This window comes from Oncorhynchus mykiss, chromosome 8 (genome assembly GCF_057628025.1).
Source record: "Oncorhynchus mykiss isolate SJ-2025 chromosome 8, ASM5762802v1, whole genome shotgun sequence".
Taxonomy (NCBI): Eukaryota; Metazoa; Chordata; class Actinopteri; order Salmoniformes; family Salmonidae; genus Oncorhynchus; species Oncorhynchus mykiss.
In genome coordinates, this window is record NC_143029.1 from 49,988,534 (window position 1) to 50,015,765 (window position 27,232).

Consider the following 27,232-nt stretch of genomic DNA (forward strand, 5'->3'; position numbering starts at 1 on the left):
TCCTTGCAGACTGGCAGCTCCTTGCAGACTGGCAGCTCCTTGCAGACTGGCAGCTCTATGCAGACTGGCAGCTCCTTGCAGACTGGCAGCTCTATGCAGACTGGCAGTTCTGAACAGGCGGGAGACTCCGGCAGCGCTGGAGAGGAGGAAGGCTCTGGCAGCGCTGGACAGGCGAGGCGCACTGTAGGCCTGATGCGTGGTGCTGGCACTGGTGGTACTGGGCCGAGGACACGCACAGGAAGCCTGGTGCGGGGAGCTGCTACCGGAGGGCTGGGGTGTGGAGGTGGCACAGGATGGGTTAGACCGTGAAGGCGTACTGGAGATCTTGAGAGCGGTGCTGGCACAGGACGTGCAAGGCTAGGGAGGTGCACAGGAGGCCTGGTACGTGAGACTGGCACCATCTTCACCAGCCGACTAGCACGCACCTCAGGACGAGTATGGAGCGCTGACCCAGGTGCCATCAAATCCCCGACACGCTCCGTCGGGCGAATTCCATGTTTAAAACACCAACACAGCAACTCCCTCATTTCTCTCTCCTCCAATTTCCCCATTAACTCCTTCACAGTCTCTGTTTCGCTCACCTCCAACACCGGCTCTGGTTCTGGTCTCCTCCTTGGCTCCTCACGATAAACAGGGAGAGTTGGCTCAGGTCTGGCTCCTGACTCTGCCACACTCTCCCTGAGCCCCCCCCCAAGAAATTTTTGGGGCTGACTATGGGGCCTCCGTCCGCGCCGCCTTGCTTGCTTCGCAAACTCCATTCTCCTATATCCTTCCGCGCACTGCTCCATCGAATCCCAGGCGGGCTCCGGCACTCTCCCTGGGTCGACCGCCCACCTGTCTATCTCCTCCCAAGAAGTATAGTCCATACTGTACTCCACTTTGGGCTGTTCCTGCCTGTTGACACGCTGCTTGGTCCCTTTGTGGTGGGTGATTCTGTTACGGTTTTCTTGGTGAGAAGGAGAGTCGGACCAAAATGCAGCGTGTAGATTGCGATCCATGTTTTAATGAACTAACGTAAAACACGAATCAATGCAAACACTACAAAATAAAGAACGTGATGAACGTAACGAAAACCTAAAACAGCCTATCTGGTGAAAAACACATAGACAGGAACAATCACCCACAAACACACAGTGAAACCCAGGCTACCTAAATATGGTTCCCAATCAGAGACAATGACTAACACCTGCCTCTGATTGAGAACCATATCAGGCCAGACATAGAAATAGACAAACAAGACATCCAACATAGAATGCCCACCCAGTTCACGTCCTGACCAACACTAAAACAAGGAAAACACACACGAACGATGGTCAGAACGTGACAAATGATTTTTTCTTTAATTGATTTGGGGGAAAAAAACATACAACATGCACAATGCATTCCTAGAAAATAGCTCTTAAGAGTATTAAAACATCTGTTTTCATAGTGGTCCACAATGGAAGAATATTTTGTGACTTTTGAGGGACCCAGATAAGCGTGTTAAAATGGCCTTGCTTATTTGTTAGGAAGACTATATTCTTGGTTTGCTAAATGTGCCGTGATTAGAGTTGGCCATCGGCTGGCTATGGTGGATCATTTTATATTCCATACAGTTAGATGATTTTGGGCTGTAAATATTGTTGTGAAAAAATTACCACACTCCCATATATCACTCAAGTAAACACATGCTGTACAGTATGTCCAGATCTCTATGCTGTCAACATACCTGTAGATTGAAAATAATTTCTGAGATGTTGAAACATGCTATAAGCTATGAGGAAAGTCTGATTGTGAAACATATTTTTGAATGCCATGTGATCTTGATTGTTTTAACTAAATACAAAATCCAGATGTATTTTACTGTGCTGTGTGTTGCACATGCTATTAGTGTAGTGGTACTGGTAATATTTCTGAACAGTGTCACGCCCTGGCCATAGAGAGGCTTTTATTCTCTATTTTGGTTAGGCCAGGGTGTGACTAGGGTGGGCATTCTATGTTCAGTTTCTATGTTTTGTATTTCTTTGTTGTTTGGCCGGGTGTGGTTCTCAATCAGAGGCAGCTGTCTATCATTGTCTCTGATTGAGAACCACACTTAGGTAGCTTTTTCCCACATGGGTTTTGTGGGCAGTTGTTTTCTGTTTTGTGTGTCTACACCAGATAGAACTGTTCCGTTTGTGCCGCTTTGATAATTTTTGTTCTAGTGTTCGGTTATAATAAGAATCATGGACACGTACCACGCTGCACCTTGGTCCTCACATTCTTCCACCAACAGCCGTTACAAACAGCTGCAAGTGGTCACTGTTTACATGTCTTGATCCCTAGACTCTGAACCCGGTTCTCTCAATGTATTCTAGTGAGTCTGTTGACAAAATTCAATTTAAAGGTACACAGTATTTAAAGGGATGGCTTAAGATAAATGTACTGAAAACCCTATTGAATGAAAACTCCACAAGGAAATCTGTTGGTCAGCAAGTGGGAGGGTTTTCAGTGGTTGAATTAAATGTATTCAGCGCGTTCAAGAGAACCACCCCTGCAAAGCCTGGTAAATCTGAATACCAACTACTGAGAAGTACGTAGAAAAGGCATGCATAGGAAAGTCAGAATCGGCCCCCAAGTCAGTAGATCTTAAGACATTGAAAAGATCCAGCTGGTGGGGGAAAAAGATGTCAGTAATTTAAAGATCTGACTCAGCTGTTACTTTTCTTCAAAACCTTCATAGCTAATGTGGCAAATAATTTCTCTCGCCAACCCAGCCGCACAGGGGAGAGAAAGTAATGATTCTTAAATCCATGTTTGACGGTCAATATTCTGTTCATGAATGAACAAGTGTCGTGGGCCCAAGGCATGCAACTGTATTGCAACAACTTTCAAAATTTCACTTCCACTCTTTTTATTGCATGGCACAGGAAAAATGTAATTCCTGGAAAAACACACAACACCTAGAAAAGTTGAATTATTGGAAAACGAAATGCAGTGAAAAATGTATCTCTGTCACGCAAGTGCAGTGTGCATTGGCCTTAAATCAATGGAAGTCTTTTGCTTTAAGACACTTCCTAAATCCAATACTCAATTCAGGAACCTGTCTTTCACTCTGGGGTGGAAATAAGGGAAGCTACAAGTGTGTGCGTGTATGTGTGTGTGTGCATGTGCGCATATTTGTGCATGTGCTTGTGTGCGCATGCATGTGTGTGTACACGTGAATGTGTGTGAGAGGTTTCCAGGGAAATATTTCTCTCCTGCTGCTTTCTGTGGCGCTAAATCGAACAGTAAATGTCCAAACACCAGTGCCTCTCGCTCTGCTGCACCTGTCCATGGTGTGACCAAAGAACTGGGATTAAAGCCGGTAGAGGATGCAGCCTGCAAGGTGAAAAAAGAAAGAAAGAAAAGTGTCATTGATGAATTGCCTCAGGGAGTCGCATGTTTTCCTGTATCGAATGCTGGAAGACTCTGCCTTCAAGAGAAACGGTTTGAGCGATCTAAAGAAATCGTGTGTGCTTGTTCTTGTATCTTCTGAGGATGATGATGATTATGGTCAAGGTAGTGATGAGTATGTTATCGATGAGTACATTGATGATGACGATGAGGATGACATTGTTGTTACTGGTGATGAAGACGATATTTTCCACAATCCACATCTCTTCTTCCTGTTCCTCAGTCCTCACCTTTCATTTTAAGGGGTCCTTATTACGGTCTAATTAATTGTAATAATTCATAGTTACCCTGTACTAGTGGTAAGGACCCCTTACAACTAATACAGGGTAACTAGTGGTAATTGCAGTCTGCAATTACAGAGGTGTAACAATGTAACAATGAATGCTTGTTACCATGCCTGTTATAAATGTTCAAGTTTCCAAAAGCATTCGAACACACCATTTTTCAGTCTGCACAAACCATGTTATAAGTTTTAGCCAGTTCAAAACCAACCACCTAACGTCATTTACACAACTCTGCTATAATGGACTCTGGAGTCTAATGCCCAGGTCCAGTTTTCATTTTAAATGCATGGAAGCTTGAGCACTATGGCAAAAACAGGTTTACAAATTAAATTAAAACCTAGAATCGGCATCCTATTTTGCAACAAAGCCTCCTTCACTCATGCTGCCAAACATACCCTCGTAAACTGACTATCCTACCGATCCTTGACTCCAGCGATGTCATTTACAAAATAGCCTCCAACACTCTACTCAGCAAATTGGATGTAGTCTATCACAGTGCCATCCGTTTTGTCACCAAAGCCCCATATACTACCCACCACTGCGACCTGTATGCTCTCGTTGGCTGGCCCTTGCTTCATATCCGTCGCCAATCCCACTGGCTCCAGGTCATCTATGAGTCGTTGCTAGGTAAAGCCCCACCTTATCTCAGCTCACTGGTCACCATAGCAGCACCCACCCGCAGCACGCAGCACTCCAGCAGGTATATTTCACTGGTCACCCCCAAAGCCAATTCCTCCTTCGGCCGCCTTTCCTTCCAGTTCTCTGCTGCCAATGACTGGAACGAACTGTAAAAATGCTTTGCTTTATCTTGGCCAGGTCGCAATTGTAAATGAGAACTTGTTCTCAACTAGCCTACCTGGTTAAATAAAGGTGAAATAAATAGAAAATATTTAAAAAATAATAATAATAATTGAATGGTGCTTTTGACTTGGAAAGCAACAGTAGCTAAGGAGTGCTGGGGCTTGACAATGGGTAAATTACTTTATTAAACATCAATCAAACATTTTGAACACATTAATAAACAGTTAAGGCTAAAATTGTGAGAGAGTCATTCAGCGCTTGCCAAATTGCGAGCCTATTAAGCATGGTTGAAAAATGGTTTATAATGCACTTAAAATGGTCATAAGACAACCTCTTTTTTCATCATGATACCTTGCAGGGGGTTCACGGTTGAAGAACATTCTCACTTTTGGATGGGATGCATTGGTGCACTTACAGTATTTATTTATCCCAGGAATTAAGGCATAACATCAAGATCAAATCAAATGAAATGTATTTGTCACATACACATGGTTAGCAGATGTTAATGTGAGTGCAGCGAAATGCTTGTGCTTCTAGTTCCGACAATGCAGTAATAACCAACGAGTAATCTAACCTAACAATTCCAAAACTACTACCTTATACAAACAAGTGTAAAGGGATAAAGAATATGTACATAAAGATATATGAATGAGTGATGGTACAGAACTGCATAGGCAAGATGCAGTAGATGGTATTGAGTACAGTATATACGTATGAGATGAGTAATGTAGGGTATGTAAACAAAGTGGCGTAGTTTAAAGTGGCTAGTGATACATGTATTCCATAAAGATGCAGTAGATGATATAGAGTACAGTATATACATATACATATGAGATGAGTAATGTAGGGTAGGTAAACATTGTGTTAAGTAGCATTGTTTAAAGTGGCTAGTGATATATGTTTACATCAATTTCCATTATTAAAGTGGCTGGAGTTGAGTCAGTGTGTTGGCAGCAGCCACTCGATGTTAGTGGTGGCTGTTTAACAGCACCTGTACTGACCTCGCCTTCTGGATGTAACGGGGTGAACAGGCAGTGGCTCGGGTGGCTGTTGTCCTTGATGATCTTTTTGGCCTTCCTGTGACATCGGGTGGGATAGGTGTCCTGGAGGCCAGGTAGTTTGTCCCCGGTGATTCATTGTGCAGACCTCACTACCCTCTGGAGAGCCTTACAGTTGTGGGTGGAGCAGTTGCCGTACCAGGCGGTGATACAGCCCGACAGGATGCTCTTGATTGTGCATCTGTAGAAGTTTGTGAGTGCTTTTGGTGACAATTCAAATTTCTTCAGCCACTTGAGGTTGAAGAGGCGCTGCTGCGCCTTCTTCACGATGCTGTCTGTGTGGGTGGACCAATTCAGTTTGTCCGTGATGTGTACACCGAGGAACTTAAAACTTACTACCCTCTCCACTACTGTCCCATCGATGTGGATAGGGGGCTGCTCCCTCTGCTGTTTCCTGAAGTCCACAATCATTGAGTGTGAGGTTATTCTCCTGCCTGGTTTTCAGATTAGCCAGCTACAATATATGCAGCCTCAGGATATGTGGTTTCCAGTTTACATAGATTTCAATTAAGTTCTTTCAGGGCAGTCGATGTGTCTGCTTGGGGAGGGTATTCACGACTGTGATTGTAATCAAAGAGAATTCTCTTGGTAGAAAATGCGGTCGGCAATTGATTGTAAGGAATTGTAGATCTGGTGTACATAAGGACTTGAGTTCCTGTATGTTGTTATGATCACACCACGTCTCGTTAATCATAAGGCATACACCCTCGCCCTTCTTCTTCTTCTTCTAACCCAAACAGAGAGATGCTTGTTTCTGTCGGCAAGATGCGTGAAGAAACCAGGTGGCTGTACCGACTCTGATAACGTATCCCAAGTGAGCCATGTTTCCGTGAAACAAAGAACGTTACAATCGCTGATGTCTCTCTGGAAGGCAACCCTTGCTCGGATTTCGTCTACCTTGTACATTGGCGAATAGTATGCTCGGGAGCGTTTTTTAAAAAACAAAATACTGCATAGTTTCCTAGGAACGCGAAGCAAGGCTCTGTCGGCGCCAGAAATTAGGAAATTAATCCACAGATAAATGGGTAAACAGAGTTCATTTCTAGTAATCTCTCCTCCTTCAGGCTTCTTCTTTGGAATTTATATGGCAATTGACAACCAACTTTAAGGTGCATTACCACCACCAACTGGACTGGAGTGTGGACCTCAGTTCATCTTTCAATCACCCACGTGGGTATATGCTCCAAAATTATTATATATTTTTTTACCTTGCTGGCTCGGGTTTTCGAACCAGCAACCTATCAGTCCAATGCTCTTAACCACTAGGCTTAACTGCTAGGGGGGAGATTTTAAGGAATAGTTTCACCCACATTTCTAAATTAAATATTTTAATGGGTTGATTATCCAGGTCAAATGGTTGAACCGAGGCAAAGGAGTGAGGAAAGAGCTAAATGAATTGGGGCGGCAGAAGCTTCAAGGTTAGAAAGGCAGGCCAATATTTGAACCCCGATCTGCCTGCGGGGAGATCCGCAGGGAGGGATCCGTCAGCCTGAGGGTTAACAGATACAATATCTCTGTATACTACCTACTACTGTGGTACCCTTGAGCAAGGCACATTACCCCTAAGTGCCCATGAGCTGCCCCCAGACTGTGATGTGTGTCAAGTTAGTCACTGTGACAGAATACCTGTGCAAATGACCAATAAAGCAAGTATGGTCAAATGAAGGCCAGACTATCTATGGTAGCTGTGCATGTAATGTATTTAGTCCCAAAGTGGCTGAATGGTTCTAAGAGGCTCTGGTGAAGTTAAGTCTTTCAAGTTTCCATTAAGGTTGTACTATTGGTTATAGATGACAATATGGAAGACGTAGATGCTGTTTTGTACATGGTCAATGAAAATCTGTGTGTTTCCCCCCTCAAAGCTCTGTCCCCAATTTCAAAAATAACTTCTCAGTTTTACTTAACCTCGAACTTTGGAATCAAAGAGGCCAGGTTCCACTCAGTCAGCGTATCTTTACAAAACAGTGCAGAGGCCTTGACCTCTGCATTTAAGTACAGAAATAAAGAAATGTTAGAAACATAGCTAGCAAGTGAGCTAACTAGATAACCTAACTTGGCTGCATCAAATCACGTTAGCTAGCTAAAATAATTTGCATCCATCCTCCTCAACTTCACAAGTCTGACTAAAGCTGCCACTGTCAGAAACCATTGAAAACCAGTACAGCTAACTAACTCCATCAATCCCCATGCAAGCAAGAGATATCCAAACTATTTACCAGGCTTAAATTAAAGAAAAATCTAGCTATGTAAACACAGCTAGCCAGCTAACATAGCTAATGAGTAAAACAGTGTCCAAGACAGTCCAGAAGTGTCAGACTTAGCTAGCTATGGTAGCTAGCTAAAGTTAGCTAGCTACCGTTACGGACAATGACAGAGTTATAGCTAGCCGTCAAAAATAAAACACGTGCATTTAGTTATATTCTATGACACTAGCAGTAAGCTAGTGTCACAAGCATGGTCTAGACGGCTAACATTAGTTAGCTGTACTGGTTTTCAATGGTTTTTATGACAGTGGCTAGCTAAAGAGATATTAGCACAGTCAATAGCTAGCTAATGCTCAAGCTAATGGTAGCTAGCCACCTAATTATGATAGGACAAACCTATTTAACCTGAATGAACATCAAATTCATAATGTTTGTTACATACCATTTTCATGGTTTTTAGTCAATCAAAACACCCTTAGTCTGTCAAGATAACGTTACCCGTTTTCCAGTCACTCAGTCACACTAGAATGATAATACTTGCAAGTATGCTATTCATTGACTACAGCTCAGTGTTCAACACCATAGTTCCCTAAAAGCTCATCAATAAGCTAAGGACTCTGGGACTAAACAAAGGACCCTGGGACTAAACACCTCCCTCTGCAACTGGATCCTGGACTTCCTGACGGGCTGCCCCCAGGTGGTAAGGGTAGGTAACAACACATCCGCCACGCTGATCCTCAACACAGGGGCCCCTCAGGGGTGCGTGCTCAGCCTCCTCCTGTACTCCCTGTTCACTCATGGCTGCATGGCCAGGCACAACTCAAACACCATCATTAAATTTGCTAATGACACAATAGTGGTAGGCCTGATCACCGACAACAATGAGACGGCCTATAGGGAGGAGGTCAGAGACCTGGCTGTGTGGTGCCAGGACAACAACTTCTCCCTCAACATGATCAAGACAAAGGAGATGATTGTGTACTACAGGAAAAAGAGGACCGAGCACGACCCCATTCTCATCAACAGGGCTGCAGTGAAGCAGGTTGAGAGCTTCAAGTTCCTTGGTGTCCACATCAACAAACTAACATGATCCAAACACACCAAGACAGTCGTGAAGCGGGCACGACAAAACCTATTCCTCCTCAGGAGTGAAAAGATTTGGCATGGGTCCTCAGATCCTCAAAAGGTTCTACAGCTGCACCATCAAGAGCATCCTGACCGGTTGCATCACTGCCTGGTATGGCAACTGATCAGCCTCCGACCGCAAGGCACTAGAGGGCAGTGCGAACGGGCCAAGCCTCCTGACATCCAGGACCTCTATACCAGGCGGTGTCAGAGGAAGGCCCTAAAAATGTAAATGGCTACCCAAAATTCTAATGGCTGCCCAGTCAAATGGCTACCCAGACTATTTGTATTGCACCCCCCTAACTCTGTACATACTGTACATGTACATACTACCTCAACTAGCCGATGCCCCCGCACATCGACTCTGTACTGGCACCCCCCTGTATATATTGTTACTTTTTACTGCTGCTCTTTAATTATTTGTTACTTTTATCTCTTATTATTTTCTGTATTTTTTTGTATAAATTGCACTGTTGGTTAGAGGCTCATAAGTAAGCATTTCACTGTAAGATCTACACCTGTTGTATTCGGAGCATGTGACAAATACAATTTTATTTGATTTAGGTGGACTTCACGTGCTGGTGGCAGGAGAATTAACCCACTGGCTGGGGGAAATATCCATAGCCCAACCTTAATAACCCAGCACCAACAACCCAACCTCGCTGTATTTACAGAAAACAACCAGAAAACTACAACTATTGACCCAGTGCCTGCAACCCAGCAATTGGGTCATCCAAACAAACCCAAAATTATTTTGTGTGTAACTTGCATCTCAAAGCCATGCATAAAAGAAGCCTTGACCTGTCTGGTGCGCACATATTTCTCTGTCCTCAGTTTGATTGAAGGCCTCAATCTGTATTTTTTGCCTTGCAACTGATTGCTTCTAGAAAGAGAGAGGAACAACACATGCTCAAGATGAGCTAGCTACTAGTTTAAAGCAATGAAATATCTAATTGTTACAATTCATGTATGGGTTACATTTATGAAGACAATACACTCATTTATCACTCAAAAGTGTTATGAGTAAGTGCACCACAAACATATTTCCTGGGTGTTGATGCATCCTCTTCCCAATACATCCTCTTCCAACACCATGGGTAGGTGAAGGGTATCCATCTGCAAAGTGAAGTTTTGCTCTGATGTCAAATCAACTCATATTATTGCTAACAAGCTACTTTAGCTGTTGTGCTAGCTAACATGCTAATGAACCGTGACACTAGCATATTGACATGCATTTTCGTATTAAAAGACAGCAATGTATTCACCTAAAAATGTAAGTGTTTAGACAAATCATTAGTTAGCTAGCTAACTAGCACATGAATTGTGTAAACGTTAGCTTACTACAGCAAGCGCTAGCCAGTCAGTCGGTGGCGCTGACAGAATGAAACTGGTATCAACAAAATGTGTTTCACTCTATCCTATAAAACATGACATTGCTAACTAGGCGTCATTTAGCTAATAAAATGTTAAAGTTTATTAGGAAGTTTAACAAGTTAGACACTCACCGGACAACTTTGGTACAGTAGGTACTGTAAAAGAAATGCGTTCTCCCAAACCCAGATTAATCCGTCGGACTGACAGATGGTGAAGTGTGATTCATCACTCCAGAGATTGCATTTCCCACTTCTCCAGAGTCCAATGACGGTGAGCTTTACACCACTCCAGCCGAAGCTTGGCATTACACATTGTGATCTTAGGCATGTAGGCTGCTGCTCGGCCACGGAAACCCATTTCTTGAAGCTCCTGACTAACAGTTATTGTGCTGATGTTACTTCCAGAAGCAGTTTGGAATGTTTAGCAACAAAGTTTATGCAGTAACTTCATGGCCATATGGTGATGAATATGACACAGCATTTTTTAACTTAGAGAAATGAAAGCAAAATGGTACTTCATTTTATCTAACTAGACAAGTCAGTTAAGAACAAATTCTTATTTTCAATGATAGCCTAGGAGCAGTGGGTTAACTGCTAACAGATTTTTACCTTGTCAGCTCGGGGATTCGATCTTGCAACTTTATGGTTTCTAGTCCAACGCTCTAACCACTAGGCTACCTGCCGTATTGTATTGAGGTATGCAATTAAATCTACCCAAAAGTGTGAAGTCACTTTTTTTAAAGCACATTTCAAAGTGTCTCAACACAATTTATAGTGCACTTTATTAAAGGCAATAATCCAATTTGTACCCTAGCTTATCAGCACACTACTGTATTTGACCTCATCCTGGTACCAGCCAAGAACCAGAGTGGTCATACTCATGAGTACTTTTCCACGGGTACCCTGTGACATCATGATGAATGGCTTTGCATTAGGTTAGGGGTAGGAGGTGGCCTCCTCACCGCCCGAGAAAAACATGATGATCCCAGAGCAGGTCCTTATAATTAAACTCATCTTATGAGCAGTGGTAGGGGTGTTTTTTTCTTTCCACCGATGAAAAGAAATAACAGTGGGGACAAGGTTTCTGCCGTGCAAGGCACATTTTATGCAGCGCACTCAGTTAATGGAATGATTATAGAGGCAGGGTACACACCTCTGTGTACTGTGTTTGTATGCATGGTTATGTAAACAAGTGAACATAGGAGTCTGCTCTTCTTTTGTGTGTGTGCATGTGTAACTCTTTTATAGTTCTTCTCCAATAATAAAGGGATCTGCTATCTCTGACACAGTACTCAGACACATCAAGGCATTATAAAATATAGAAAACGTTTTTTTTTACCCCTTTTTCTCCCCAATTTCGTGGTATCCAATTGTTGTAGTAGCTACTATCTTGTCTCATTGCTACACCTCCCGCACGGGCTCGGGAGAGACGAAGGTTGAATGTCATGCGTCCCCCGATACACAACCCAGCCAGCCGCACCAATGTGTCAGAGGCTACACCGTGCACCTGGCAACCTTGGCTAGCACGCACTGCGCCCGGTCTGCCACAGGAGTCGCTGGTGCGCGATGAGACAAGGAGATCCCTACCGACCGAATGGGGGAACAGAGGTGTTCATGAAGCCTGTTTTAATCATTTTTTTTATGAATTAGCCACACTGTCCAACCTTTCCCCAAAACATGTTTAAGGAATGACGGAGCAGCAGACATGTTTGTATATTATGATAAGAACACACAATCCTGACTACCTTAAATTCCATACCAATACCCATGAGTTAACGTGATAGAGGCTACCAAACAGCTGCCCAACACAGATTCAGATTATACAAAGATTATAGCACTACATATCCTCTGTTCATAAGGGACAGCTATACATCTAAAGCAGTATCCCAATGTTTACGTGCCTTAGTGAGTTGATGCCTTGTGTCTTAATGTATGAACATCCTTGTCAATTATTACAGAGGCATAGGGAAGACACAACCTCCTTAGGGATGAGCCAACTAATTAAACAAGGTTTTGTATGGAAGTGGAAGCGAGTTGAACAGCATAGTTTTTACCCTGTGACAGATAGACACAGAGTCCCATGGTGGGCTTCTATAACAGTGTGGGTGATGCACTGATGCAAGGCGGCCAGATGTTTGTAGAAATTAAGGGTGGAGAAGCACAAAATGGGACAATGCCGTCTTGACGTTTATTGGGATGAGTCTTGTCCTGGAGGCAGAAGTGAGCAATTCCTGCTAGATCAGGTATATTCAATTCTTACCCTACGAGGTCTAGAGCCTGCTGATTTTCTGTTCTACCTGATAAGTAATTGCACACACCTGGTGTCCCATGTCTAAATCAGTCCCTGAATAGAGGGGAACAATGAAAAAATGGAGTGAAACTGGCATTGAGTTGAGTTTGAAGGTGCCAGCTGCAAAGTCAAAATTGTCTATATTGCTTTTTGGTCTTAATATGAGGGTAGGGTTCGGCATTAGGGTTAGCAGTGTGGTTAGGTTTAAAATCTGATTTTAAGATTTTGTGGCTGTGCTAGCTAGTGACCACTCTGTAGCGCTTCCTCCAGTACACGAGTCATCACAATAAATGCTAACCTGTGACTTAACCCCTCGTCGGCATTATTTATATATTGCCGTGTAATGTTTTTGTGGCTGATGTATATGTCATTTGTAAAGTGACAGTGATTAATGGGTTTCACCTTTGCATTTCATTCGTCTGGTTCGTAGTGACTTCAGAAAGTATTCACACCCTTTGACTTTTCCACATTTTGTTGCGTTACTGTCTGAATTTAAAAATGATTAAATTTTGAGTTTTTGTCACTGGCCTACACACAATACCCCGAGGCGGCAGGGTAGCCTAGTGATTAGAGCGTTGGGACTAGCAGCCAAAAGGTTGCAGGTTCAAATCCCTGAGCTGGCAAGGTACAAATTTGTCATTCTGCCCCTGAACTGGCAGTTAACCCACAGTTCCTAGTCTGTCATTGAAAAAAATAATTTGTTCTTAACATGACTTGCCTAGTTACCCTCAGGGTTTCCATTAGGAAAATATGACGCTGCACAACTTCACCGGTTGGGACTAGGCTACTACTGTAAGTGACTGCGAGTGAAGAGAAAAATAATCCTAACATCTCCACACCCTAATTGTAGGCCAACCAATACCCAAACGGAGATTCAGTGAAAATAAAAAATCTAATTGATTTATCAAGACTAGGCCCCATGTCTGTCTCAGAGCAGCACAAAACGGTGCTGAAATAGTTGACCACATGTGGGTAGGCTATTGCTTCAAATCCTATTATAACAATTGGATGACTGGGAGCTTCAGTAAGCAACAATTTGTTGCCTTCATTAGCCTACTTTATAAAAAAATGTATGTTATTCAGTGGTATTTATTCCCATAGTAATTTGTTCTGGATCCATCCCGATGTGGTTAGAAAACAGTGCATTTGGGGGGCGGAGCTAGCATGTTGGAGTGAACGGCTGTGCGTGAGAGGCTCCTGCAACTTTTTTGCAAAATAATCTAATTTAACCTACTTTATGGCACTTTTTACAACAAATGTTTCTTTCTAATACAAGATTGTAACTTTTTACATGAAAATGCAGAGTAATAAGTGACCAAAGGACAATAAATCCACAGCGGAGGCCTACTCCCCACTAAACAACGAGACAGACATGGCGGGAGGCACATGCAACAACGTGACACTTAAAGAACTTACCCAGGCTTTGGGGGAGCTACGTGTTGCTATAGCTGAGGCCACTATTGCTGAACTGGACACCAAAATCGAGAGCATCATTCGAACTGTCGCTTCGCATGGCCAGAGTATTTCGACCTTGAGAAAGCTTCTGAATTCAACGCTGGTAGGATCGACGAGTTAGAGAAGCTATGCACGTCATTGCAGGATAGCGTGCAGAGGCTTTCTGTGAAAGTGGAGGACCTGGAGGGCCGATCCAGACGTAATAACCTTTGCGTTGTTGGTCTGGCAGAGGGGGTAGAGGCGGGCTCTCGCCCCACCGACTTCTTCGCCAAGCTATTGAAGGATGCAATGGGATCGGATGTTTTGGCTTCGGATCCCCAGCTGGACCGTGCACATTGCCCCCTTGTCCCAGTGCCTGGACCGGGCCAACGTCCTCGCCAGTAATCATCTGTTGTCACAGTTTCAAGACCAAGGATCTTATCCTGCGTGAAGCTAGAATGAGGGGCAACCTGTCACATAAAGGGCACCCATTCCGTGTCTATGAGGATTGTGCGCCCGATGTGGCAAAGCATCGCGCCGACTACAGAGATGTCATGACCAAACTCTACAAACTCCATCTTCTCCCAGCCTTGCTCTTCCCTGCAAGACTAAGAATTACCCCGCCTTCCGGTGAGAAGATTTGGCTCTCCTCGGTTTTGGACGCAGAGAAGTTTATCCGGGGATATACACCAATCCCCCATACAGGTTAGAGTGCCTTGTCATTGTGTGTTAGGGTCTGCTCATGGACTCAAATTCATACTATACCATAATGGGTGAAACCGTATTAAATGGGCTCAACAAGCGCTACCGAACATGTAAGACGCTGAGCCGACCAATGGATGGCGGTCAGAGCTCTCATTTAACGTTAAATTCATCCCGTCTGTGCTCAGAGCGATGACACCTGGTTAGCAAGTTGATGTTTTGTGCCGTTCTGCCTTTGTCTAGCCGTGGGCCGCTCTCCCGACTAGATTCCCACCAGCCCTCTGTAGTGCTTGTGTCTGTGTAGGTGTGCGTACATATAATTACTATTTGTACTATTACTATTTTCTCTTAGCATTTTAGTATTATGTATGTGTATATTTTAAATCAGTGTAGATTGTTATTCTTGGGTATGAATGTTTGTATGTGTATATTTGTATACAGTGGGGCAAAAAAGTATTTAGTCAGCCACCAATTGTGCAAGTTCTCCCACTTAAAAAGATGAGAGAGGCCTGTAATTTTCATCATAGGTACCCTTCAACTATGACAGACAAAATGAGAAAAAATATCCAGAAAATCACATTGTAGGATTTTTAATGAATTTATTTGCAAATTAGATATTAGGCTAGTATCCCAGCTATTCTTGATGTGATCAATTTGTTTGGTACCTTCTCGGGATACAGAATAAATTGGAACAAGAGTGAATTAATGCCCATACAGTCGGAGAACACCTCCTGGCTAGAACATCTCCCATTTTAAGTTATCTTCAGAAAAATGTACCTACCTAGGTATTGTAGTTACCAAACAGTACTCCTTACTATTTAAAGAGAATTTCCCCTCTCTGATACAAAAACTCAAGGCAAACATACTATTTTGGAGAACTCTCCCAATTTCTCTGCTCAGAAGAATTAATGCCATTAAAATGGTCTTCCTCCCACAACTGCTCTACCTATATCAGAACATCCCAGTATTCATACCTAAATCCTTTCATAAACAACTGGACTCAATTATCAATCCTTTCATCTGGGATTATAAAACACACAGGATAGGTAAAAAACACCTCTGTAAATCCAAGATGGAAGGAGAATTGTCTCTCCCAAATTTGATATTTTATTACTGGGCTGCTAACCTCCGCATTGTTACGTCTCTGCTGGATGACGCACGTCCGTCATCCAGCTGGCTTAGTATGGAGCGTGATGAATGTGTCAACCCTTCTCTATTGGCGCTGTGATTTTGTCGCCTGTCAATCTGGAGATGTCACTTTATTGTAACAGTCCTATTATACATAGCACAGTCCGAATCTGGAAGCAAATTAAAGTCCACTTTGAGCTTAGACCAATGTCATTCATGCTCCCTGTCGCCAGGAATCCCTCCTTTGCCCCCTCTAACCTTGATAACACCTTTGAGCGATGGGGAGAGTTGGGGATAAGTAGCATAGGGGATTTATACATAGAAGGGACCTTTGCTTCCTTTGAGTTGCTGAAGGAAATTTATAATCTTCCCAGAAGTAATTTTTTCAGATACCTAACAAATTAGAGACTACGTTAGAAAACACCTCCCAACATTTGGGAATGCTAAACCTTCCATGTTTGACGGATGCATAAAAATATGCCCCACCTCAGATAAACTGATATCTTGTCTATATGGTGCTTTTCAATCTGTTAGCACACCTACAGATGCCATTAAGGCAAAATGGGAGGAAGAACTAGGGACTGACACCTCGGTGGCAGACTGGGAAGAGAGTATATCCACACATGCTCCATTAATTCCAGACATCGTCTCATACAATTCAAGGTATTACACAGATTACACTATTCCAAAACTAAACTGCATAGGATATTTCCTGATACATCCCCTACATGTGATAAATGTCAGGCTACACTACTCCACTGCTTTGCCCTATGCTCTAGCTTGCATGGTTATTGGTGTGACATTTTTGGGATCCTCTCTGAAGTTTTGGAGACTTCAATAGATCCAGACCCGCTTCTGATAATCCTGGGAGTATCTGAGTCCCTAAACGGATTAACCAACCCCCAAAAACAACTAATCTCTTACGGTCTCATTTCGTCAAAAAAAAAACTAATCTTGTTGTTTTGGAAAAGGAGGGAAGCGCCCTCTACCAAATTATGGCTCAGTGAATTGGCAAACACTGTAAGAATTAGATATATTCTGAACAATAAATTATCAACAGTTGATCAAATCTGGCAGCCTTTCCTCTCCTACGTGGACAAGTCGGCGCTGTGAATTTGTACTCATTAACGCACTCTCAATTGTAATATTTGAATCTGCCTTTGGGCAGCATGGGGGGGGGGGGGGGGGAATAAGTGGGGGGGGGGGGGGGGGGGGGGGGGATCTACCCTCTTTCTTTCTACATGTTCTTGTTTTGTATGTCGTGTTTTGTATTATTTGTTTTGCACCCAGAACTCTGGGTCTTGTTGTTCCTGTATGCTCTTTTATGTTTAGATAAGAATTGTATACCTGTCTTGTATACCTTTACACCATTCTTGTGTGTGTTTAATAAAACATATTTGAAACAAGAAAACATTTGGTGGACTTGGTAAGAGTCTATTGTCCTCCTGATAGCCCATCAAGTTTGGAAGGCTGATTTTGTAAAATACTGTTAGACCTGGGGATTATGGACATGGACAGTGCTATTCGCAAACACTATCATCAGATGCCTGTATTATGCCGAACGTCAAAGCCCAGGGAAATGATCAGGGACAGTAGGCTACAATACTGTACTGTAGGCCTAATAATGTACAAAATTATGCTTAAATAAATCTACTGCTGGTCTTTACTGTCTGCTGCACATTTTCACATTGTATTCTATTTCCAGCAAGACTATTCAAGAGATTGGCTCACTGATGGATGAAGATGACGAGCGATCGGCAAAGAGTCCCAAGTATTCCCAAGTATTCCCTCAAACTCTATGTGTCGGGGGCAATTTCTCACCAGGGATCAGGCCCACATTTGTTTTTGATGGTAAGTTGAGCTATTTACAAAGCAAAAGGTACATCAAATATTGTAGCCTACACCTCATGGACTGCTATGTGTTCCACAATAATTCACCACATCGATTCTTTCAAGGTAGGATTATAGCAGTATTTTGTTATGTTTAGGCCTATTTACATGTATATTTCTAGTGTTGTACCTTATGTTGGCGGTTAGGCTAAAGGTCTTTTTTTCTTCTCCAAATGCAGACATTGACCCAAAACACATCGCCACCTGGGTTTGCATTGCAAATGAGGGCATAAACTGGGTCAAGACGCCAGCAGAGTAAGTAGACCTTCTATGTAGTAAAATAAAGGTTGAATAAAAATACACTGCTCAAAAAAATAAAGGGAACACTAAAATAACACATCCTAGATCTGAATGAATGAAATATTTTTATTAAATACTTTTTTCTTTACATAGTTGAATGTGCTGACAACATAATCACACAAAAATGATCAATGGAAATCAAATTTATCAACCCATGGAGGTCTGGATTTGGAGTCACACTCAAAATTAAAGTGGAAAACCACACTACAGGCTTATCCAACTTTGACATAATGTCCTTAAAACAAGTCAAAATGAGGCTCAGTAGTGTGTGTGGCCTCCACGTGCCTGTATGACCTCCCTACAACGCCTTGGCATGCTCCTGATGAGGTGGCGGATGGTCTCCTGAGGGATCTCCTCCCAGACCTAAAGCATCTAAAGCATCCGCCAACTCCTGGACAGTCTGTGGTGCAACGTGGCGTTGGTGGATGGGAGCGAGACATGATGTCCCAGATGTGTTCAATTGGATTCAGGTCTGGGGAACGGGTGGGCCAGTCCATAGCATCAATGCCTTCCTCTTGCAGGAACTGCTGACACACTCCAGCCACATGAGGTCTAGCATTATCTTGCATTAGGAGGAACCCAGGGCCAACCGCACCAGCATTTGGTCTCACAAGCGGTCTGAGGATCTCATCTCGGTACCTAATGGCAGTCAGGCTACCTCTGGCGAGCACATGGCGGCCCCCCAAAGAAATGCCACCCCACACCATGACTGACCCACCGCCAAACCGGTCATGCTGGAGGATGTTGCAGGCAGCAGAACGTTCTCCACGGCGTCTCCAGACTGTCACGTCTGTCACATGTGCTCAGTGCGAACCTGATTTCATCTGTGAAGAGCACAGGGCGCCAGTGGCGAATTTGCCAATCTTGGTGTTTTCTGGCAAATGCCAAACGTCCTGCACGGTGTTGGGCTGTAAGCACAACCCCCACCTGTGGACGTCGGGCCCTCATACCACCCTCATGGAGTCTGTTTCTGACCGTTTGAGCAGACACATGCACATTTGTGGCCTGCTGGAGGTCATTTTGCAGGGCTCTGGCAGTGCTCCTCCTTGCACAAAGGCAGAGGTAGCGGTCCTGCTGCTGGGTTGTTGCCCTCCTACGGCCTCCTCCACGTCTCCTGATGTACTGGCCTGTCTCCTGGTAGCGCCTCCATGCTCTGGACACTACGCTGGCAGTCACAGCAAACCTTCTTGCCACAGCTCGCATTGATGTGCCATCCTGGATGAGCTGAACTACCTGAGCCACTTGTGTGGGTTGTAGACTCCGTCTCATGCTACCACTAGAGTGAAAGCACCACCAGCATGCAAAAGTGACCAAAACATCAGCCAGGAAGCATATGAACTGAGAAGTGGTCTGTAGTCACCACCTGCAGAACCACTCCTTTATTGGGGGTGTCTTGCTAATTGCCAATAATTTCCACCTGTTGTCTAGCATGTGAAATGTATTGTCAATCAGTGTTGCTTCCTAAGTGGACAGTTTGATTTCACAGAAGTGTGATTGACTTGGAGTTACATTGTGTTGTTTAAGTGTTCCCTTTATTTTTTTGAGCAGTGTAATTAAATAAAAGACCAACACTGCCCATTACTCAACACTAGTGAGACTCATGTCATCTATGGTAGGCTTACAGTATATGTAAAAATATATATGTTTTTTAACCCCTTTTTATCTTCAATTTCATGGTATCCAATTGGTAATAAGGGGCTTTAATTGTCTCAAAGCTGCAACTCCTGTATGGACTCTGGAGAGTCGAAGGTTGAGAATCCAACCAAGCCGCACTGCTTCTTGACACAATGCCCTCTTAACCCGGAAGCCAGCCGCACCAATGTGTCGGAGGAAACACCCAGCCTGCCACAGGAGTAGATAGTGCGCAATGGGACAAGGACATCCCTGCTGGCCAAACCCTCCCCTAACCCAGACAATTTTGCACCACCCGATGGGTCTCTCGGTCGTGGCCTGCTGTGACAGAGACTGGACTTGAACCCAGAATCTCTAGTGGCACAGCTAGCCTTAAACCACTGTGCCACTCGGGATGCCCTAAAAATAAATTTTTCTCTACATGTAGGTCTCTTGATTTAAACCCGATCGCACTTGTTTGGCATCAAATGAAAACATGAATCCGTAACTCTGCCAAGCCTACAAGCAAAGATGAACTGGTGAAGGCCATCAATTGACAATACAACAATGCAACACATACATTGATCATCTCAGCAAGGTTTTACCTGTGGTTGTGGAGCTGGGGGGAAGTGCAACTAAAAGGTAGTTGAAATAAACATCTGCATTTTGAAAGTCTTTTTTTCTTTAGACTACTTCACTTCTTATGGTATAGGGGACACTTGTGTCCCACTTGGCCAAAAGCCAGGGAAAATGCAGCTCGGCAAATTCAAGTAAATTGATATAAAAATCTAACTTTCATTTAATCACACATGTAAGATACTAAATTAAAGCTACACTCGTTGTGAATCCAGCCAACATGTCAGATTTTAAAAAGGCTTTTTGGCGAAAGCATAAGAAGCTATTATCTGATGATAGCACAACAGTAAACAAAGAGGGTAGCATATTTCAACCCTGCAAGCGCTACACAAAACGTAGAAATAAAATATAAAACATGCCTTAGCTTTGATGAGCTTCTTTTGTTGGCACTCCAATATGTCCCATAAACATCACAATTGGTCCTTTTGTTCGATTAATTCCGCCCATATTTATCCAAAATGTCCATTTATTTGGCGCGTTTGATCCGGAAAAAAACAGCTTCCAAATTGCGCAACGTCACTACAAAATATTTCAAAAGTTGTCTGTAAACGTTCCCAAAACATTTCAAACTACTTTTGTAATACAACTTTAGGTATTTTTAAACGTTAACCTGTCTAGGACACAGGTTCCGCCAAAAAAAAAAAAAAACATTCCGCTGAAATCCCAAAATATTTTTTAGAAATATTTATCTTTCACAGATTAACAAGTCCAATACAGCAAATGAAAGATAAACATCTTCATAATCTACTCTTTGTGTCCGATTTTTAAAATGTTTTACAGCGAAAACAAAACATGTATTTATGTTAGATCACCACCAAATCCAAAAAAACACAGCCATTTTTCCCAGCCAAAGATAGTCACAAAAGCAGAATTAGAGATAAAATGAATCACTAACCTTTGATAATCTTCATCAGATGACACTCATATGACATGATGTTACACAATACATTTATGTTTTGTTCAATAATATGCATATTTATATCCACAAATCTCGGTTTACATTGGTGCCATGTTCAGAAATGCCTCCAAAATGTCCGGAGTAATTACAAGAGCTACGTCAGATAACAGAAATACTCATCATAAACTTTGACGAAAGATACATGTTTTTCATATAATTAAAGATACACTGGTTCTTAATGCAACCGCTGTGTCAGATTTTTTTTAAACGTGGGAAAAAAGCATACCATGCAATAATCTGAGACGGCGCTCAGACGTAAATATATTTCTCCGCCATGTTGGAGTCAACAGAAATACGAAATTACATCATAAATATTCCCTTACCTTTGATGATCTTTCATCAGAATGCAGTGCAAGGAATCCTTCCGCAATAAATTGTTGTTTTGTTCGATAATGTCCATTACTAGTGTCCAATTAGCTACTTTTGCTTGCACGTTTAGCTCACATGTCCAAAAGCTGGCGCCGGTTGAGGTGAACTCGGAAGAAAACTTTAAAAAGTTATATTCCAGGTCAAATAAACTGGTCAAACTAAGTAGAGAATCAATCTTCAGGATGTTATTATCATATATATCCAATAACGTTCCAACCGGAGCATTCGTTATTGTCTACAGAGGAATGGAACGCAAGGCGATATAATAAGTACTGTGCGTAACCAGGAACTGGCATTCTGCCAGACCAGTGACTCAAATAGCTACAATCCGGTCCCACATCACACTAAAGGCTTCATTCCACGTTCTACTGACCGTTGACATCTAGTGGAAGGCGTACGAAGTGCGAACAGATCCATATCTTATTTGGATGTGTATAGGCGATGACTTGAAAATCAACCAGCCCCAGAATTTCCACTTCCTGTTTGGAAGTTTGCCTCAAAAACAAAATATCTGAATGGTTAGTCCTCGGGGTTTTGCCTGCTACATAAGTTCTGTTATACTCACAGACATGATTCAAACAGTTTAAGAAACTTCAGTGTTTTCTGTCCAAATCTACTAATAATATGCATGTCTTATATTCTTGGCATGAGTAGCAGGAAGTTGAAATTGGGCACGCTATTTATCCAAAAGTGAAAAGGCTGCCCCCTATACCTTAAGATGTTAAGCATGGAATACATTGTAAGTTGGGGGGATTTTCACACCTACAGTAGCCGGACTATGAAGAGTCTGTTGTCCTGCTAACAGCCCATCATGGAAACATTAATGGACAATTACTCTCCGACTCATGACCTCAAACTACAACATTTTGTTTCTCTCCGTCGCCCACAAGCACTTCAAACATTTGGATAATAAGGCATTTGAAGCATATTGAAGACAGAAGCCTGAGTTCCAAGAGCCAATCTGTTAGCGAACGATTATTTGTATTATTATTATTAACCATGCATTATAGTTCAATTAAAGCCCCTTAGATATTCTCACAGACCAGATTTGCCCTAACGAAAAATGCCCCTTAGATATTAATTTAGAATCACCCAATCCTGGAAACATTGTTTGCAGAATTCACAGCCTGCTACGCTTGTGAAAAACAAAATGCCCCAGCTGTCCATCACACCTGTAAATAAAAACACAGAATATCTAAGGGGCTTTTATATAATTATAAAGCAGGGTTAATAATACTACTAATAATAAAACGTTATAATCGTTGGAAAACAGATCGACTCTCAGAACTCACTTCTTGGTGACAGGGGGGCTGTATTGAGTAGCTTGGATGAATAAGGTGTCCAGAGTAAACTGCCTGATACTCTGTCCCAGATGCTAATATATGCACATTATTAGTAGTATTGGATAGGAAACACTCTGAAGTTTCTAATACTGTTTAAATGATGTCTGTGAGTATAACAGAACTCATATGGCAGGCGAAAACCTGAGACAAATCTAACCAGGAAGTGAGAAATCTGAGGTTTGTAGTTTCATTTAAGTGATTGCCTATCCAATATGCTGTGTATGTGGGGCCAGATTGCACATCCCAAGGCTTCCAGCAGATGTCAACAGTCTTTAGAAAGTTGTTTGAGGCTTCTATTGTGGAAGGTGTCGAATAAGAGCTGTTTCAACAAGTGGACTAGGCTGTTTCCAATCAGTTGTTTACTGTGCGGTCACGCGGGCACGCTTTTCCTTCTTTTTCCTCTGTAATGAATACGCTATTGTCCGGTTGGAATGTTATTGTAGATTTATTATAAAAAGACCCTAAGGATTGATTGTGAACATCGTTTGACATGTTTCTACAAATTGTAATGGAACTCTTTTGACTTTTAGTCTGGATTTTGCTCTCGCGCATTATGCCTTTGGAACAGGCACGCAAACAAAACGGAAGTATTTGGACATAAATATGGCTGTAATCGAACAAAACAAACATTTCTTGTGGAAGTGGGAGTCCTGGGAGTGCCTTCCAACGAAGATCAGCAAAGGTAAGTGAAGATTTATAATGCTATTTATGACTTTTGTTGACTCCACAATTTGACGGGTAACTGTATGGCTTGCTTTTGTGGCTGAACGCTGTTCTCAGATTATTGAATATTGTGCTTTTGCCGTAAAGCTTTTTTGAAATCTGACACAGTGGTTGCATTAAGAACAAGTTTATCTTTAATTCTATGTAAAACATGTATCTTTCATAAAAGTCTATGATGAGTATTTCTGTAATTTGATGTGGCTCTCTGCAATTTCTCCGGATGTTTTGGAGGCATTTCTGAACATGGTGCCAATGTAAACTGAGGTTTTTGGATATAAATATGAACTTGATCGAACAAAACATACATGTATTGTGTAACATTGAGTCCTGGGAGATCAATCCTTTTATGGGTGGACTTTCACTAATTAGCGGAGGAGTGGTGACCACCTCTGATAGCTTGCACATTATTAGAAAAATGTAGAGGAAAATGTTCCTATTTATTTTCAAAGTTTGGGTTTGGAATTCGTTGGAAGCTGCAAAGACATGTTTAATCTATTTATAGAAGTTTAATCTATTTATAGATGTACTGTACCAGTAATGTGGGAGTTGGATGTGAATGAATTTGCAAAAGCAAATTGAATTCATTAATCAATGATAATGATTAATCATACCTGGATAGGCTATCTGGGAATTAAACTTTAATTAACCTGAGAAGTTGGTTCATCCAGGTTAATATAGGAAGTTTAAAAATGTCTCATTTGATTGCAAGAACCTTAAGGTATGCTCAACAATTTAACTTAATAAATTGAATGAAACGATGATAATCCATACAATCTCCATTGATTGATTGGATATCATACGTGTAAACAATAGTTCATTTGTTAGGGTACATTCACCACTAGGTTCACTTCTCCCTAAGGCCGAAGCCACATGGGATTCCCGCTGGAGGTGGGACTTCAATCAGTACTGGGTTACTGAATGTGTTTTGCAAAAACAACATTTTACTGATTGATCAATTTTAATGATAAATCAAACCTGTATAGGCTGTTTGGGAATTAAACTGTAATTAACCTGAGAGGTTGCTTCGTCTAGGTTAATGTGGGAAAAAAACACTTGAGTGTCACCTGAATAATTATTCTTGAAGGAATGTACTGGCGATTTTTCAAAGGTCACTGATAGCACACGCTGAAATCAAACGGAAGTACAAAGGGCGGGACTTCCATTGCGCAAGGCGAAGGAATTTCAACTTGACACAGGAAAAAGTTTTCCCTTTGTTAGCTTAGCATCTAGTGCAAGCTAGTCCTACTTTGTACACTTTCAGGAATAGCATAGGCAAGGTAAGGTTTTAGTTATAACGTATTATGTTCAAACCATTTTCGGCGTTATTTTGACAATGTTTTAACCGGAATGCACGGCAAACAACGAAATGCACCATGGTCTACTCACGTGGAAACGCGAGGGAGAGACATAATTATTGCTGCTCAAGCTAATATCTACTCAATTTCAATCGGCTGGCTCTTTGTCCTCGCTCGAGAAATGAATAATGACCGAACCTACCCGGGTCTGAAACGCTGGAGGCACAAATAGCCCTGCGTTTGTCCAAACGATAATTAGCTTTATCAGCCCTAGTACTAGAATTGTGTAGCTGACGCTACCCACTAGCTATGTCAGAGAACAACACAGAGGCAGTCTTCAGAACACACACAAACCACCAATAATTACTATCTACAACTCCAATAATATGTATAATAAACTGGGTGTAGTATGTAATCTGATTTTAAATTTTCTATAGGCTGAATCAAAATGAAAGCGTCATCAAAATGTAGATTCCTCGCAGGGTGCGTCATTAATGTTGTGTCTTTGCTATGCCAGATGAAGTGATATGACATGCTATTTTATAAAATAATTTCTCTGTAATTAATATTACCTGATTAAACTAATCATGTAAATGTAATTACTTGAAAGTCGGGGCACCACGGAAGAATGTTTAAAGAGCTGTTGTCTTCCTAATAAACTCGTAAAGACCTGGTAATCTCGTATATCAGTAGCAGTCAATTATTAATCGTCACCTTACTCAGTCTCATCTGAACGTTGTGCAATTCTTGACAAACCCTGGCCAACAAGTTGAATCTGCAATAAAAATCATTTGGTTTGATGATTTATTTACTATAAATAACTAAATAAATCACACAAAATTACATATGCACAGGATGGCTCATACATTGATTACTAATTATGTCATAGAAAACAAAACACAAAGACGGGGTTGGGTTTGAATGAAAACGCGGGAAGAGTAAGGAACAAAAGGATTGGGTCTCTATCAGACCTCATGAAGCTATGCTATCGTAAATTCTGAATCTTATGCATTCTAAATAACCGCCCATTTGGAAGAGGAAAATGCAAGAAATATTTACTCTGAGCTGCGCTTCGATAGATTGGTCATAGATGGAAGGCTGGGTTGCCCAGCAAAAATATCCTTTGTCCTTTGAAAAATATGTCTTGTGGTACGACGGATACGTTGTTGTACTGTCTTTGTGCGATAGAACGTATACTTTGTAGTACCCTGTCTTTCTGAAGAGATTGTCCGTCCTCCTCGTTTACAGCTGCTGCTAACTCGACATCTAGGATGTATCACTTCTTGTCACGAGAATTTTCATCCCAATGGTTGAACTCAACTATCACTATAGCTACTTTGACCAATTCCCAGAAGTTTGTAAGACCCTGGGTAATGAAGAATTAGACAAAGCCCCCAGTCTGCAATAGGTTAGTTCTTTACTCAGAGAGCTCTGAAGTCAAAATACAAAACCAGTCATTTTATAACCCCCCCCCCCCCCCACACACACACACACACAGTTTTATCACTTTTCTACCAGCCTTCGCAGTTTCTCGCCATTCCTCTCCTCCCTAGATTAGAGGGGCCTTGGAAGGGCCCTCTTTCCTGTTGTTTTGTTTCAGAGTTATCACAAGTCGACAGTTCCGTTGGCCTTGAATGTCTCAACTCTACCCAGCTCATATTGCGAAATAGTAACATAATGGTCTAGTCACACACACTATTAAATTATGACTCTAACACATTTCATACAATTATATGATTTCAGGGTGGAATACTTTAATCATTACTTTACACATATACATTCCTTTATCAATTCTTCAGTGAATAAGAGTTCAAAGTTCATAACAAGTTGCCATACTGTAAGCTCATGCTATATTCTGGCTGGTATAGTCGAAAGTCATCCTTCCAGCATGTCGATCGTCACCTCCCCGTTGAAATTAGCCCTTCTAAACGTATGGACATCAGTCACAATGTTAATTTCGTTAGGTTGTAGTCGTTCAACCATTCACAACCAGAGCTCAAGCTGAGGTTGGCTTAGTTCTGTAGTTGATTTTAGCCGTATGGACAGCAGTCCTCACGTCATCGGGAACACAAACAAGGTTGACTTTCATCAATGGGCTTTTGTAGTGGTGGAGAGAAGGGCGTGTTTTATAGTTCACAACCAATGTCTGTTCACTTGGTGGGGCCACTGAGTGAGCATAGTTCACTTATGAAAACATTTCTCTCATTTATAAGCTAAAATTACATTTAATCTTTTCACAAATAGTTTCATATTTAAACATTTAAATTGCATGAAAATTTCATGTGAATCTGATA

General features: G+C 42.1%; 1 long non-coding RNA gene across 1 annotated transcript in view; it reads left to right on the plus strand.

Annotated features, from left to right (window-relative positions):
- The first annotated feature begins 17,518 nt into the window (after positions 1-17,518).
- The window catches only part of LOC149981677 (uncharacterized), a 31,806-nt gene continuing 22,092 nt past the window's right edge, over positions 17,519-27,232 (plus strand). Inside the window, exons 1-2 of the long non-coding RNA XR_016482412.1 lie at positions 17,519-17,664; positions 17,883-17,958. This is a non-coding gene — a long non-coding RNA (uncharacterized LOC149981677). The remainder of the gene's footprint in view (positions 17,665-17,882; positions 17,959-27,232) is intronic.